The sequence below is a fragment of the Macaca thibetana genome, chromosome 10 (assembly GCF_024542745.1).
Source record: "Macaca thibetana thibetana isolate TM-01 chromosome 10, ASM2454274v1, whole genome shotgun sequence".
NCBI classification, from domain to species: Eukaryota; Metazoa; Chordata; class Mammalia; order Primates; family Cercopithecidae; genus Macaca; species Macaca thibetana.
The window spans coordinates 11,106,740-11,120,642 of NC_065587.1; the positions used below are offsets into that span (position 1 = coordinate 11,106,740).

Sequence of the window (13,903 nt, forward strand, 5' to 3'; positions counted from 1 at the left end):
AGCAGAAGGCAAGAAATAACTAAGATCAGAGCAGAACTGAAGGAGATAGAGACGCAAAAAAAAAAAAAAAACCCTTCAAAAAAATCAGTGAATCCAAGAGCTGGTTTTTTTAAAAGATCAACAAAATTGATAGACCACTAGCAAGACTAATAAAGAAGAAAAGAGAGAAGAATCAAATAGATGCAATAAAAAATAATAAAGGGGATATCACCACTGACCCCACAGAAATACAAACTACCATCAAAGAATACTATAAACACCTCTACACAAATAAACTAGAAAACCTAGAAGAAATGGATAAATTCCTGGACACATACACTCTCCCAAAACTAACCCAGGAAGAAGTTGAATCCATGAATAGACCAATAACAGGCTCTGAAATTGAGGCAATAATTAATAGCCTACCAACCCACAAAAGTCCAGGACCAGACGGATTCACAGCCAAATTCTACCAGAGGTACAAGGAGGAGCTGGTACCATTCCTTCTGAAACCATTCCAATCAATAGAAAAAGAGGGAATCCTCCCTAACTCATTTTATGAGGCCAACATCCTCCTAATACCAAAGCCTGGCAGAGACACAACAAAAAAAGAGAATTTTAGATCAATATCCCTGATGAACATCGATGCAAAAATCCTCAATAAAGTACTGGCAAACTGAATCCAGCAGCACATCAAAAAGCTTATCTACCATGATCAAGTGGGCTTCATCCCTGGGACGCAAGGCTGGTTCGACATATGCAAATCAATAAACATAATCCAGCATATAAACAGAACCAAAGACAAAAACCACATGATTATCTCAATAGATGCAGAAAAGGCCTTTGACAAAATTCAACAGCCTTTCATGCTAAAAACTCTCAATAAATTCGGTATTGATGGAACATATCTCAAAATGATAAGAGCTATTTATGACAAACCCACAGCCAATATCAACTGAATGGGCAAAAACTGGAAGCACTCCCTTTGAAAACTGGCACAAGACAGGGATGCCCTCTCTCAACACTCCTATTCAACATAGTGTCGGAAGTTCTGGCCAGGGCAATCAGGCAGGAGAAAGAAATAAAGGGTATTCAATTAGGAAAAGAGGAAGTCAAATCGTCCCTGTTTGCAGATGACATGAGTGTATGTTTAGAAAACCCCATCGTCTCAGTCCAAAATCTCCTTAAGCTGATAAGCAACTTCAGCAAAGTCTCAGGATACAAAATCAATGTGCAAAAATCACAAACATTCTTATATACCAATAACAGACAGAGAGCCAAATCATGAGTGAACGCCCATTCACAATTGCTTCAAAGAGAATAAAATACCTAGGAATCTAATTTACAACGGATGTGAAGGACCTCTTCAAGGAGAACTACAAACCACTGCTCAGTGAAATAAAAGAGGACACAAACAAATGGAAGAACATTCCATGCTCATGGATAAGAAGAATCAATATCGTGAAAATGGCCATACTGCCCAAGGTAATTTATAGATCCAATGCCATCCCCATTAAGCTACCAATGACTTGCTTCACAGAATTGGAAAAAAACTACTTTAAAGTTCATATGGAAGCAAAAAAGAGCCCACATTGCCAAGACAATCCTAAGTCAAAAGAACAAAGCTGGAGGCATCATGCTACCTGACTTCAAACTATACTACAAGGCTACAGTAACCAAAATAGCATGGTACTGGTACCAAAACAGAGATATAGACCAATGGAACAGAACAGAGCCTTCAGAAATAATACCACACATCCACAACCATCTGAACTTTGACAAACCTGACAAAAACAAGAAATGGGGAAAGGATTCCCTATTTAATAAATGGTGCTGGGAAAACTGGCTAGCCATATGTAGAAAGTTGAAACTGGATCCTTTGCTTACACCTTATACAAAAATTAATTCAAGATGGATTAGAGACTTAAATATTAGACCTAAAACCATAAAAACCCTAGAAGAAAACCTAGGCAAAACCATTCAGGACATAGGCGTGGGCAAAAGACTTCATATCTAAAACACCAGAAGCAATGGCAACAAAAGTCATAATTGACAAATGGGATCTAATTAAACTAAAGAGCTTCTGCACAGCAAAAGAAGCTACCATCAGAGTGAACAGGCATCCTACAGAATGGGAGAAAATTTTTGCAATCTACTCATCTGACAAAGGGCTAATATCCAGAACCTACAAAGAACTCAAACAAATTTACAAGAAAAAAACAAACAACCCCATGAAAAAGTGGGCGAAGGATATGAACAGACACTTCTCAAAAGAAGACATTTATGCAGCCAAGAGACACATGAAAAAATGCTCATCATCACTCACCATCAGAGAAATGCAAATCAAAACCACAATGAGATACTATCTCACACCAGTTAAATGGCAATCATTAAAAAGTCAGGAAACAATAGGTGCTGAAGAGGATGTGGAGAAATGGGAACACTTTTACACTGTTGGTGGGACTGTAAACTAGTTCAACCATTGTAGAAGACAGTGTGGCGATTCCTCAAGGATCTAGAACTAGAAATACCATTTGACCCAGCCATCGCGTTACTGGGTATATACCCAAAGGATTATAAATCATGCTGCTATAAAGACACAGGCACACGTATGTTTATTGCGGCACTATTCACAATAGCAAAGACTTGGAACCAACCCAAATGTCCATCAGTGACAGACTGGATTAAGAAAATGTGGCACATATACACCATGGAATACTATGCAACCATAAAAAAGGATGAGTTCATGTCCTTTGTAGGGACATGAATGCAGCTGGAAATCATCATTCTCAGCAAACTATCACAAGAACAGAAAACCAAACACAGCATGTTCTCACTCATAGGTGGGAATTGAACGAGAACACTTGGACACAGGAAGGGGAACATCACACACGGGGCCTGTCGTGGGGTGCGGGAAAGGGGGAGGGATAGCATTAGGAGATATACCTAATGTAAATGACTAGTTAATGGGTGCAGCACACCAATATGGCACAGGGAGAAATTACACAAATCCGCAGTTTTAATTTGAGATTTTATTATTCTCAGCAATTGATAGAACTAGGCATAAAAATCCATAAGTATGTAGAAAGTATGAATAACTATTCAAAAACCTTAACTTACTTGAAATCTCTAAATCACGACATCCAACCACTGCAGAATACATTATTTTTCTTTTTTTTAACATTCTTTTTCAAGTGTAAAAGGAACATTCACCAAGAAAGAACACGTACTGCATCATTAAAAACACAAAGTATTTTGAAATAAAGTGTGGTATGAAAACAAAAAGTAACAATAAATTTCAAAAGACTGAAATCTTAAAAAGTATGGTCTCTGGCCATAGTAGAATTAAATTAGAAATTGATAACAATGAAATACATAAAAGAACCCCAAATATTTGGAAATTTAGCAATATGCTTCTAAATAATCTATGAGTCAAAGAAGAAATCTGAAGAGAAACGAGAAAATATTTCAAACAATGGTAATGAAAATCAAAAAAATGTGAGATGCATCAAAACTAGTAGGAAATTGCTAGAGGGAAAATTATAGCTTGAAGTGCTTATATAAGAAAGGAAGAATGCCTTAAAAATCAGTGTTAGAAGGTTCTAACTTAAGATGCTCGGAAAAAAAGAACAAATTAAGCCTAAAGTCAGTAAAAGGAAGTAAACAACAAATATAGGAATAAATGAAATAAAAACAGATTAAAGGTGACGCTTTAAAAAGGTTAAAATTTATAAACCCCTATTAAGACTGATTAAAAAAAGATAATTACAAATTACCAATTCTAAGAATTAAAGATAGTATATAACTAAAAAACCTATAGATACCAAAAGATTATGAGAGAGTATTATGAACAATGTTATGGCAATAGATTTGATGCCTTAGTTGAAATGGATAAGACAGCTGGCTAAAACTGACCTGAGAAGACCTTTGTGTTTGTCAAATAAGCTGGGGAAAAAAGATGTATAGATACAGACACACACACACACACACACACACACACACACACACACATATTATCAAAAACACATCACAGAGCCCTATAGTCTTACTAGTGAATTCTAAGAAAGAAGTAATGATAATCATATGCCAATTTTTTCAGAAAGTAGAACAGGAAGGACTACCCAACTCAGTTTATGAAGCTAGCATAATCTAATGCCAAAATCTGACAAAGATATTACAAGAAAAATAAATTATAGACCAATATTCCTCAAAAATTTACAAAAATATAGAAATCCTTAATCCTTAATAAAATATTAGCAAATCAAATCCAGCAACATAGAAAAAGAATAACACATCATGACCAAGTGGAATTTTTCCTAGAATTATAAGGTTGGTTTGACATTTGAAAATATGTAACTGTAAACTACCATATTAACAGAATAAGATGGAAATGACAAAATTATCTTGATTCACACAGAAAAGCATTTGGCAAAATTAGACACTCATTTACAATCTTTAAAGAATTTAAGCAAACTATGAATAAGAGGGAACTTCCCTCAAGCTGATAAAGGGTATATATTTTTAAAGGGTATATATTTTTAAAGGGTAGACATTTTAGGCCAGATGTGGTGGCTCACACCTGTAATCCCAGCACTTTGGGAAGCCAAGGCAGGAGGATCAGTTGAGGCCAGGAGTTTAAGATCAGACTGGTCAACATAGCAAGACCCTGTCTCCACAAAAAATTTAAAACATTAGCCAGACATGGTGGCATGCACATGTAATCTCAGCTTTTCAGGAGGCTGAGGTAGGAAGGTCACTAGAGCCCAAGAGTTTGAGACTGCAGCGAGCTATGATTGCCCCACTGCACCCCAGCCTGGGCAACAGAGCAAAACCCCCATCTCCAAAATAAATAATAAATAAATGTTTTTTAAAAAGCCCTAATATGTACTGCTGACATAATTAATGATGAAAGACTGAATGCTTTACCACTCAATCAGCAACAAAGAAAGGATGGCTGCTGCCACTGCTTTTATTCAACATTGTATTAGAGGTCCTAGGCAGTGCAGTTAGGCCAGAAAAAGAGATAAAAGGAATAGGTATTGGAAAGGAAGAAATTAAATGTTTTTATTCGAAGATGATATAATTATCTGTGTGGAAGATCTCAAAGAGTTTATCAAACAGGCTACTAGACCTACTAGGCAAGTTTAGCAAGATTTCAGGATACAAAGTTAGCATAAAAAAATGTATTGTCCCAACCTGGACAACTGTATTAGTCTGTTTTCACACTGCTATAAATAACCAAGACTAGGTAGTTTATAAAGGAAAGAAGTTTAGTTGACTCACAGTTCCTCATGGCTGGGGAGGCCTCAGGAAACTTAGAATCACGGTGGAAGGAGAAGCAGGCACCTTTTTCACAAGGTGGTAGGAGAGAGATATGAAGGAGGAACTGCCAAACACTTATGAAACCATCAGATCTCGTGAGAATTCACTCACTGTCATGAGAACAGCAGGGGAAACCACCCCATGACCCAATCACCTCCCTCCCTTGACACGTGGGTATTACAATTCAAGATGAGATTTGGGTGGGGACACAGAGTCAAACCATATCATCAGCATAGGGAGACCCTGTCCCTATTTTTAAAATTTTTAATTTTTTTTTTGAGATGGAGTTTCGCTTTGTCATCCAAGCTGGAGTGCAGTGGGGTGATCTTGGCTCACTGCAACCTCTACCTCCTGGGTTCAAATGATTCTCCTGCCTCAGCCTCCTGAGTAGCTGGGATTACAGGCGCACGCCACCATGCCCAGCTAATTTTTGTATTTTTAGTAGAGATGGGGTTTTGCCATGTTGACCAGGCTGGTCTTGAACTCCTGACCTCAAGTGATCCACCCGCCTCAGCCTCCCGAAGTGTTGAGATTGCAAGTGTGGGCCACTGCACCTGGCCGAAAAATTTTTATTTTTTTTATTTATTTAGCCTGGCATGGTGGTGCACACCCTGTGGTCCCAGCTCCTTGGGAGGCTGCGGTGGGAGGATTGCTTGAGCCCAGGAGTTCAAAGCTGCGGTGAGCTATGATTGCACCACTACACTCCAGCCTGGGCAACAGAGTGAGACCCTATCTCAAAAAACAAACAACAATAAGAATAATAAATAATTAAATAATTAGAAATTAAAACAGTATCATTTACAGTAGCATTTTTTTAAAAAAAAAACAAAAGACATTAAGACCTCTGCAGTGAAAACTATGAAACATTTCTGAGAGCAATTAAAGACCTAAATAAATTGAGAAGATACACAGTGTTCATGGATTGGAAGATTCAGTATTGTTAAGATGTAATTTTTCTCCAAATAGCTCTGCAGATTCAATGTAGTCCCAGAAGGTTTTTTTGTTTTGTTTTGTTTTGTTTGTTTGTTTTTTTGTTTTTGGTAGAAATTGACAAGCTGAATCTTACATTTAAATGGAAATACAAAGTATCTAGAGTAGCCAAAACAATTCTGAAAGCAAAAGAACAAAGTTGGAGGACTCCTACTACCTAATTTCAATTCTTATCCTAAAGCTATAGTAATCAAAATAGTGTGATATTGTCTCTATAGTACATATATTTTTATATTGTTTTTATCAATACTTTGAAGCTTTTATAAATGTTGGAATATTGACCCTCTGAAATTTCTTGAACATCAGGTAAGGTGATTGGTTGAATAATAGAATAATATTTTCCTCCAATCATTGCTATTGTACTTAACTTGCTTATGTAATTGCTTATTAAATTCTTAATTATAACATTTTAACATTGATTTGTAAAAATATACGTGTGTGTGACCAGGCACCATGGCTCACACCTGTAATCTCAGCACTTTGGGAGGCCAAGGCAGGAGTATCACTTGAGGTCAGGAGTTCAAGACCAGCCTGGCCAACATGGTGAAAGCTTGTATCTACTAAAAATACAAAAATTAGCCAGGCATGGTGACACACCTGTAATCCCAGCTACTCAGGAGGCTAAGGCAGGAGAATCCCTTGAACCTGGGAGGCAGAGGTTGCAGTGAGCCCAATCACGCCACTACACTCCATCCTGGACGACGGAGCGAGACTCTGTCTGAAAAAATGTGTGTGTGTGTGTGTGTGTGTGTGTGTGTGACATTGATAGGTTTAACAACATTTGACAAATTCTTAATAGGGTGAAATATGGTATTTCTCTATTGATAAATTAAGGCCAAATTATTTCAGAATTGGTCAGAACATGGCTTGGCTCCATGACTGAGGGCCACAATTTGAAAGTTGCCTAGTTCCTCAGAAGAGGCAGCATGAGCCTGATAGGAGAGGATGGCAAAGCTCCCAGTCCTAGAGGGAGATTGGAGAATAAATCAAATGTCCCTTTAAACCTCACCATAAATTCAACCTAGGCTCCTACTTGGATGAATAGCATAGTTGCTGATAGCACAGGCTTTGGAGTGAGACTGCCTGGGATCATAATCCCAGCCCAACCACTAAATGTGCAGCCTCAGGCTAGACACCTGACCTCTTGCTGGTCAGTATCTTCATCTATAGAACAAAGACAATGATGGAACTACCGCATTGAGATACTGTGGGGATTTAATAAATTTACAAATGCAAAGTGTGTGGAGTGGGACCTGGTGATAAGTATAATATAAAATTTGCTATTATTATTCAAGTGTACATATTTTTAATTCCACCTTTAGAACTGTAGAACCTCAGTCCCGTCCTAACCCTCAAAATCCTCTCTAGTTGTTTCCAAAAGTACCCAGGAGTTTCTCATTTTATGCTCAGGAACAAGTAAATTCCTATCCCTCCAGAAAGGGCATTCCAAGCAAGGGAACGATACAGAGTTGTAACCAAGCAAAGAGATTCTGGGGAGCTCCAGTTCTCCATCAAGCAGCTGGAGTGGTTTGATCACTGGTACTCCCCGACTTAAGTAGTGGACTGACCAGCGTGTTCGCAAAGCCCTGGGAAGCCTAGCTTCCGCCTCTCTAACCAGCCCGGTATTTTCTCAATTTGTCAGATAAACCATCTTGCTTCACCATGGTTGTTCCCTCTGACCAGAACACTCCCGGCCCACCCCTTCCCCTAGTTCGCTGCTACTCATCCTTCAGAGGTCAGCTCAAATTATCACTTCTTTAAGATTTCCTGACCTCCTAGGGTATTTCAAATCCCCCTAACTGTATGCTATCTTAGTACCCTATAATCATCCTCATCACACTGTCATTCTAGTTGACTGCATATGCACTAAGTTATTTAATGTATTAATATTTCTTCCCAACTGAAATGTCATCTTCATGAGAGAAGAGACCATGCCTGCCCTGTTTGTTATTGCATCCCCAGCAGCAAACACAGTAGCTTTGCACATAGTCAGTGTTCAATATTTTATAAGTGAACCAAAGGCAGCTTAGTAAAGCAGAAGTGGAAAGTGCGCGTGAAGAAACGGTAGAGGAAAACACAGGAAAATTAAGCCAGACAGATGATAGGAGCTTTGTGTGCCAGGTTAAGAAATCTGGACTTTAATTTGAAGGCAGTGCTGGTCCCTAAAAGTCTTAAGCTAGGCTAATGACCTTGTTTTAGGCATGCGAAATGCTGATCTGGCTGGTGAAACTGGAGGTGAGGAACACTTCAAAGGCCGTTGGAGGAAACCAGGTGAGAGGTGTTAGACAACAGAGGGTAAGGTAGAGGGAGATAGCCAGGAGCCTTAGGTGGATCACCATCTGAGAGGGGTGAACTAGAGTCCAGAATCCAGAAAGACAGACTCACCCCATCTGGAGGGCCTGTAAGGAAGGAGGAGAAAGGATGTGTCGGATGTGAGGGAAGGGTTTGTTGTTACTGCCCCTTTTTTTTTTTTTTTTTTTTGAGACGGAGTCTGGCTCTGTCGCCCAGGCTGGAGTGCAGTGGCCGGATCTCAGCTCACTGCAAGCTCCACCTCCCGGGTTCACGCCATTATCCTGCCTCAGCCTCCCGAGTAGCTGGGACTACAGTGGCCCGCCACCTCGCCCGGCTAGTTTTTTGTATATTTTAGTAGAGACGGGGTTTCACCATGTTAGCCAGGATGGTCTCGATCTTCTGACCTCGTGATCCGCCCGTCTCGGCCTCCCAAAGTGCTGGGATTACAGGCTTGAGCCACCGCGCCCGGCCTCTCTGCCTGTTATTTTTAATAAATAAGATGTATTGAGCCTTTGTGTGCCATACACTGTGAGTAATGGCCTCAGTTTCTTCTCATCAGAGGTCACCTGCCAAGCCTGAGGGATGTGGAGTGGTATAGGGACCATGAAGAGAATGCTTAGGTTTAAAACAGACACTGTAGAGAATGGAAGAAGGAGCTGGTAAGATACTGGGTGAGCGTGATTGGTGCCACCCTAGTGTGCAGAGGCCTGTGGTTTACTCCAGTGGAACTGAGCAGCCTGGGCACAGGAATGAAAATGGTGGATATTTAAATCAAAATAGAATTAGGGCAGTGGGTGGCAAGCTACAGCCTCTGGGCCAAATCTGGCTCACTGCCGGTTTGGTAAATAAAGTTTTATTAGAATACAACCATGCTAATTTGCTGTTTTTGTGCTGCAACAGGCAGAGTTGAATAGTTGCCACAGAGACTATATGTCCCACAAAGCTCAAAATATTTGCTATCTGGTCCTTTGCAAAAATGGTTTGCTGACCCCTGGATTACAAGTTAGCAGGTAAGGCAGAATACATGGCAGCAAGGGAGTGGTAAGAAAGTGGTTGAAGAGATGGAGAATGGGGATCTAGACTGGTTAAGAGAGGAGGCAAAGCCAGGCAGGCATTGATAGAGTAGGAGAAAATAAGAAGATTTTCTTTGCATCTGTTCTCTTAGTGAAACCAAAGTACCAATATGTTAAAAAGAATGGGAGAGCTGGAAGTAAGCGAGAAGAAAAGTAATTTTGGAAAACAGGTTTCAGAGGAGGGCAGTCCTGAGTGATGACATGTTCTAGGGACTACTCAGAGGAATGGCTGAAGGTCATTGTGGTGAGGAATTCAAGAAACAGTGAGGCCAGGATGGATGACTAGTCTCCACGGACGGCGTCACTCAGGGTGATGGAGAATAGAGAAGATAGTGTCTGTGTTCCAGTTTTGTTTTAAGAAGTATTTGTTTATGTGAAGGGTCCAGGTCTGGCATTATAACCTCTTTGGAGATAATGAGTTAGGAAAATTTAAAAATTCTTGCATGCTCATATTTTAGTGGATCTCAACTATCAGGAAAGTGAAGGCAGCCGCCTAATACACCTTAATATTTGTACCAAATGAGAGGTATGTATTTGCTGCGGCAATCTCATTTGATCTTGATACTAAATAACTCTGTTCTTGGAACAGCTCATTTCTCCCCCTCAGTTTAAATTTTAAGTTATTTATCTGTAGCTCAAACTATTCTTTCAAGTTGCTAGATACTTGATCATGTACACAAAAAAGCGGGGAGGAAGCTAGTAGATTCTTAGAAGCTAGAAATGGTGGCAGACAGCCTTGATTATATTCTCATAAGCCACAGTTATAGTAAGTGTGTTCAACTACACTGGTCTTGGCTTTCTAATTTTTTTGGAGAAAAAAAAAAAACACACACTTTCTCATATTGGATAGTGGTAGGCATTGTCACTGCCTTCATCCTTTTTTCCTATCCAATTGGCTTTTTTTTTTTTTTTTAAACCATGGTCTTCACTAGTAGTTGTTCTAGATACCTGTTTTTCATTCCACCTTTGATAGTGAAAGAAATCAAACTTGACACACAGACACACACACACAAGACCCATTAACCATGCACTTTTCCTTTTTGTCTGTAAAAGGCTTCAGAGCCAGAAATTGAAGAAAATGGTAGAAAACAGTTCTGCAGAGTGTCTTGGCAAAGCCTGAGTTACAGGTCAGGCTGACTTAGAAGCACTGTGCAGAGTAGAGTTGAAGGCAGCCTTCATCATCCCTGCAGGGAGGCAGCCCCAGCAACTCTTGTAGTATACATCTCCTGCCTCCTGTTTCACAGGCAAAAAAAACCACACCTATTTGATTTTCAAAACTTATACTTTATAGGTAAGTGAGAAAATTCATCTTTAATCCAATTTTCCCAATAAAAATTTAGCATAAGCAATTAAGAGGTTTCCTAAATCTATTATTTTATGTAGCATATTTATAATGACATTAAATTTCCAAATGTTACACTTTTTAAAAAATTGAAATCTAATTAATATGCCATAAAATGCATCCTTTTAAAATGTATGATTTAGTAGCTTTTAGTATATTCTCAGAGTTGTGAAATCATCACCACTAATTCAGAAACACTTTCATCACCTGCTAAAAGTCCTACCCTCATTAGCAGTCACTCCCCATTCTTTCTTCCCTCTAATTCCCATCAACCACAGATCTTGTTGTCTCTATGTATTTGCCTGTTCTAAACATTTCATATAAATGAAATCATGCAATATGTGGCCTTTTGTGTCTGGCTTATTTCACTTAGCCTAATATTTTCAAGATTCATCCATGTTGTAACATATATCAGTACTTCATTGCTTTTTATGGCTAATTCCATTGTAACGAAATATATATATACACATATAAATATAGATATAGCTATATAGATAGAAAAATATAGTATATTGTATACCAAAAAGTATAGTGTATAGTATATAGTATACCAAAAAGTATATTTATTTCTCTATATATATAGAAGAGAGATAGATTTCTATAGAAGAGAGAGAAATAAAGCTTTCTCTCTTCTATAGAGAGACAGAAATAGATACACTTTTTGCTATTACAAATAATTCTGTTACAAACATTTGTGTAAAATGTTACATTTTTATTTTTTAAGGCTCATTTATTATACACTCTACAAAAGAACAGAGTATAAATGTAGTAAAGAACAAAGAAAACAAAAATGGCAGGCATTCACATTTCATAGCAATATGGACAAAACTTGTCAAGATTCTTTAAATACTTCTACTTTTAACATTTAACAGTCAAAATCAGTTTCTACAAATAATTTATTATCTCAGCAAGAAGTTTTAGAAGACTCAACCTAAGTGATTCAAACTATGACTATCTTAATGAAAAAAGTTTAATGTTATCCTCTTTGAAAATCTCCAAATTGCTGGAAGCCAAGTAAAGCAGATCAGTACCAATTTTTAAAAGATTCAAAGACTTTTAATCCTATGACTTCTTAGGAAGTCAAAATTGCTTAGAAAAATTATCCAAAGTATGTATTCATCTTTCAATGATATTAACATGCAAGAAAAAAATATCCGTACATCTAATTATCATCAGTAGCCAGTTAATTGCTGGATCTTCCAAAAAGAGGGACAAGTCTTCTTAAAAGGAATCAAGGCTTTTCAGACCTCTCCACTAATATATTGCAGTACGTATAGACTTTGTTTAACTTCGTTTAACAGAAGAGAAGATCCTTTGAAGTGTAGTGGAAGACAGGCTGACATATTTCTGTGGTCTCTCCCAAGTGTATCAGCTTTTGTTGCTGATACCTTGGTCAACAGCCTTTGTGCTTATCAGTTCTTCCTTAGTTCACTGTCCTTCTGACTGAGAAATGTGATGTCCAAATGTTGAAGTTTCTGGACAAGAAAATGGAGAAGGCTCCTAAGATCTATTTTCTTTCTCAAATGAATCATCTTTTGAAATGCAAATTTCTGCTTAAGTGCATGAGACGTTAAAGACACCGGATCCCTATATGAATTCTTTCTCTTCCTCTTATGAATGGGTCTGCCACCAGGTGACTGTTCAGTTGCACAGAGCTTCACTTTATTTATGTCCTCTAGAACATCCAACATGTTTAGAACATCTTTATTTCTGTGGCTTTTTGAATGATGACTATACTAGCACCTGGGTGCTGTTTGTTCATTTCAGTAGCTGGATTATCTGAGTCACAAATATTATTAGATCCTAGTTGTATGGGAAGAAAACATGGAAGCTAGAGAGAAGAAAACTGAGGAGGAAGTGGTAGTGGAGGAGGAGAAGAAAGCATTGAACTTGGAAACTGATTTTTATTATGTTAAGGCTCATTATACACTCTACAAAAGAACAGAGTATAAATGTAGTAAAGAACAAATATATATGTGCGACTCCCCACTCAGCTGAACAACCCCTGATGATGGCATTTGTCCCAAACTAATGGGCCCATCATTCAAGCCAAAGGAACTAGAAATTTTTCAGTTCCTGCATTTCCACAATTGCAGCAATCTGAGAGTGAAGAAAAGTTAGCTCATCTTCAAGGGCACCTATTTTTTTTTTAATTGCAGCTTCATTTACAAGCAGATCATTTTTCACTGGTTTGTTATGTTTTAGAGCAGATGACAGTGGATCCCAAACTAGTTGCAAAGGATGGACACGTTCCATTTTCTCTTCATTTTTCCATATACTATTTTGAAATCTGAGAAAACTGGCTTCCTCAACATTTGCCACACACAAAATATCACCAAAAGATGAAACAATAGATCCAGAATTATCAGAGTCTACAGAGTTCAAGAACTGGATCAACTCAAAATTGTGCCTTCAACAAGGTTCTAACAGAAGCATTTTCCCAATAATGTGAACAGTATTTCTAGTTGATCCATAGTCTTTATTTTCCCAAATCAGCAAAACCTGATCTACAGGAATGCCAGAATATTGACAATGAGAGACACTGATGAAGCAAATACAGAAGCCAATTCAAGGAAGCATTATCAGTTTCTTGGTACCTTTCTCTGAAGCTGGCCTTCTGGCAACTACCAGAATGGCAAGTGGAGGGCATTATGAACCCTGTCTCAGAATCCTCCATTGAAGAGGCACTGATCCTGGTCCAGGACTACACACACATCGACCTGGTGTCTGCTCGCACACCTTGGATTGCAGGCCACAGTCAGTAACAATGACCTCACTGAGCGGTGTGAGATCAACCTAGTGCCCAGCCCCAGAACCCCTTGCTCAGCCAGGGTAACTCCCTAGGAGGCATGGTTGCCTCCTCCTGTTCCCAGCCAACCTATCACTGGTCCCGAGAACAGGACCA

The 13,903-nt window shown here is 38.6% G+C and overlaps 1 protein-coding gene and 1 pseudogene across 3 annotated transcripts in view; one reads left to right on the forward strand and one right to left on the reverse strand.

Moving 5' to 3' along the window:
* ENTHD1 (ENTH domain containing 1) overlaps positions 1 to 13,903 on the forward strand; it is a 149,375-nt gene that overhangs the window by 128,738 nt on the left and 6,734 nt on the right. The gene's annotated exons all lie outside the window — the stretch shown is intronic.
* LOC126929231 (mitochondrial fission regulator 2-like) lies at positions 12,367 to 13,530 on the reverse strand (annotated as a pseudogene).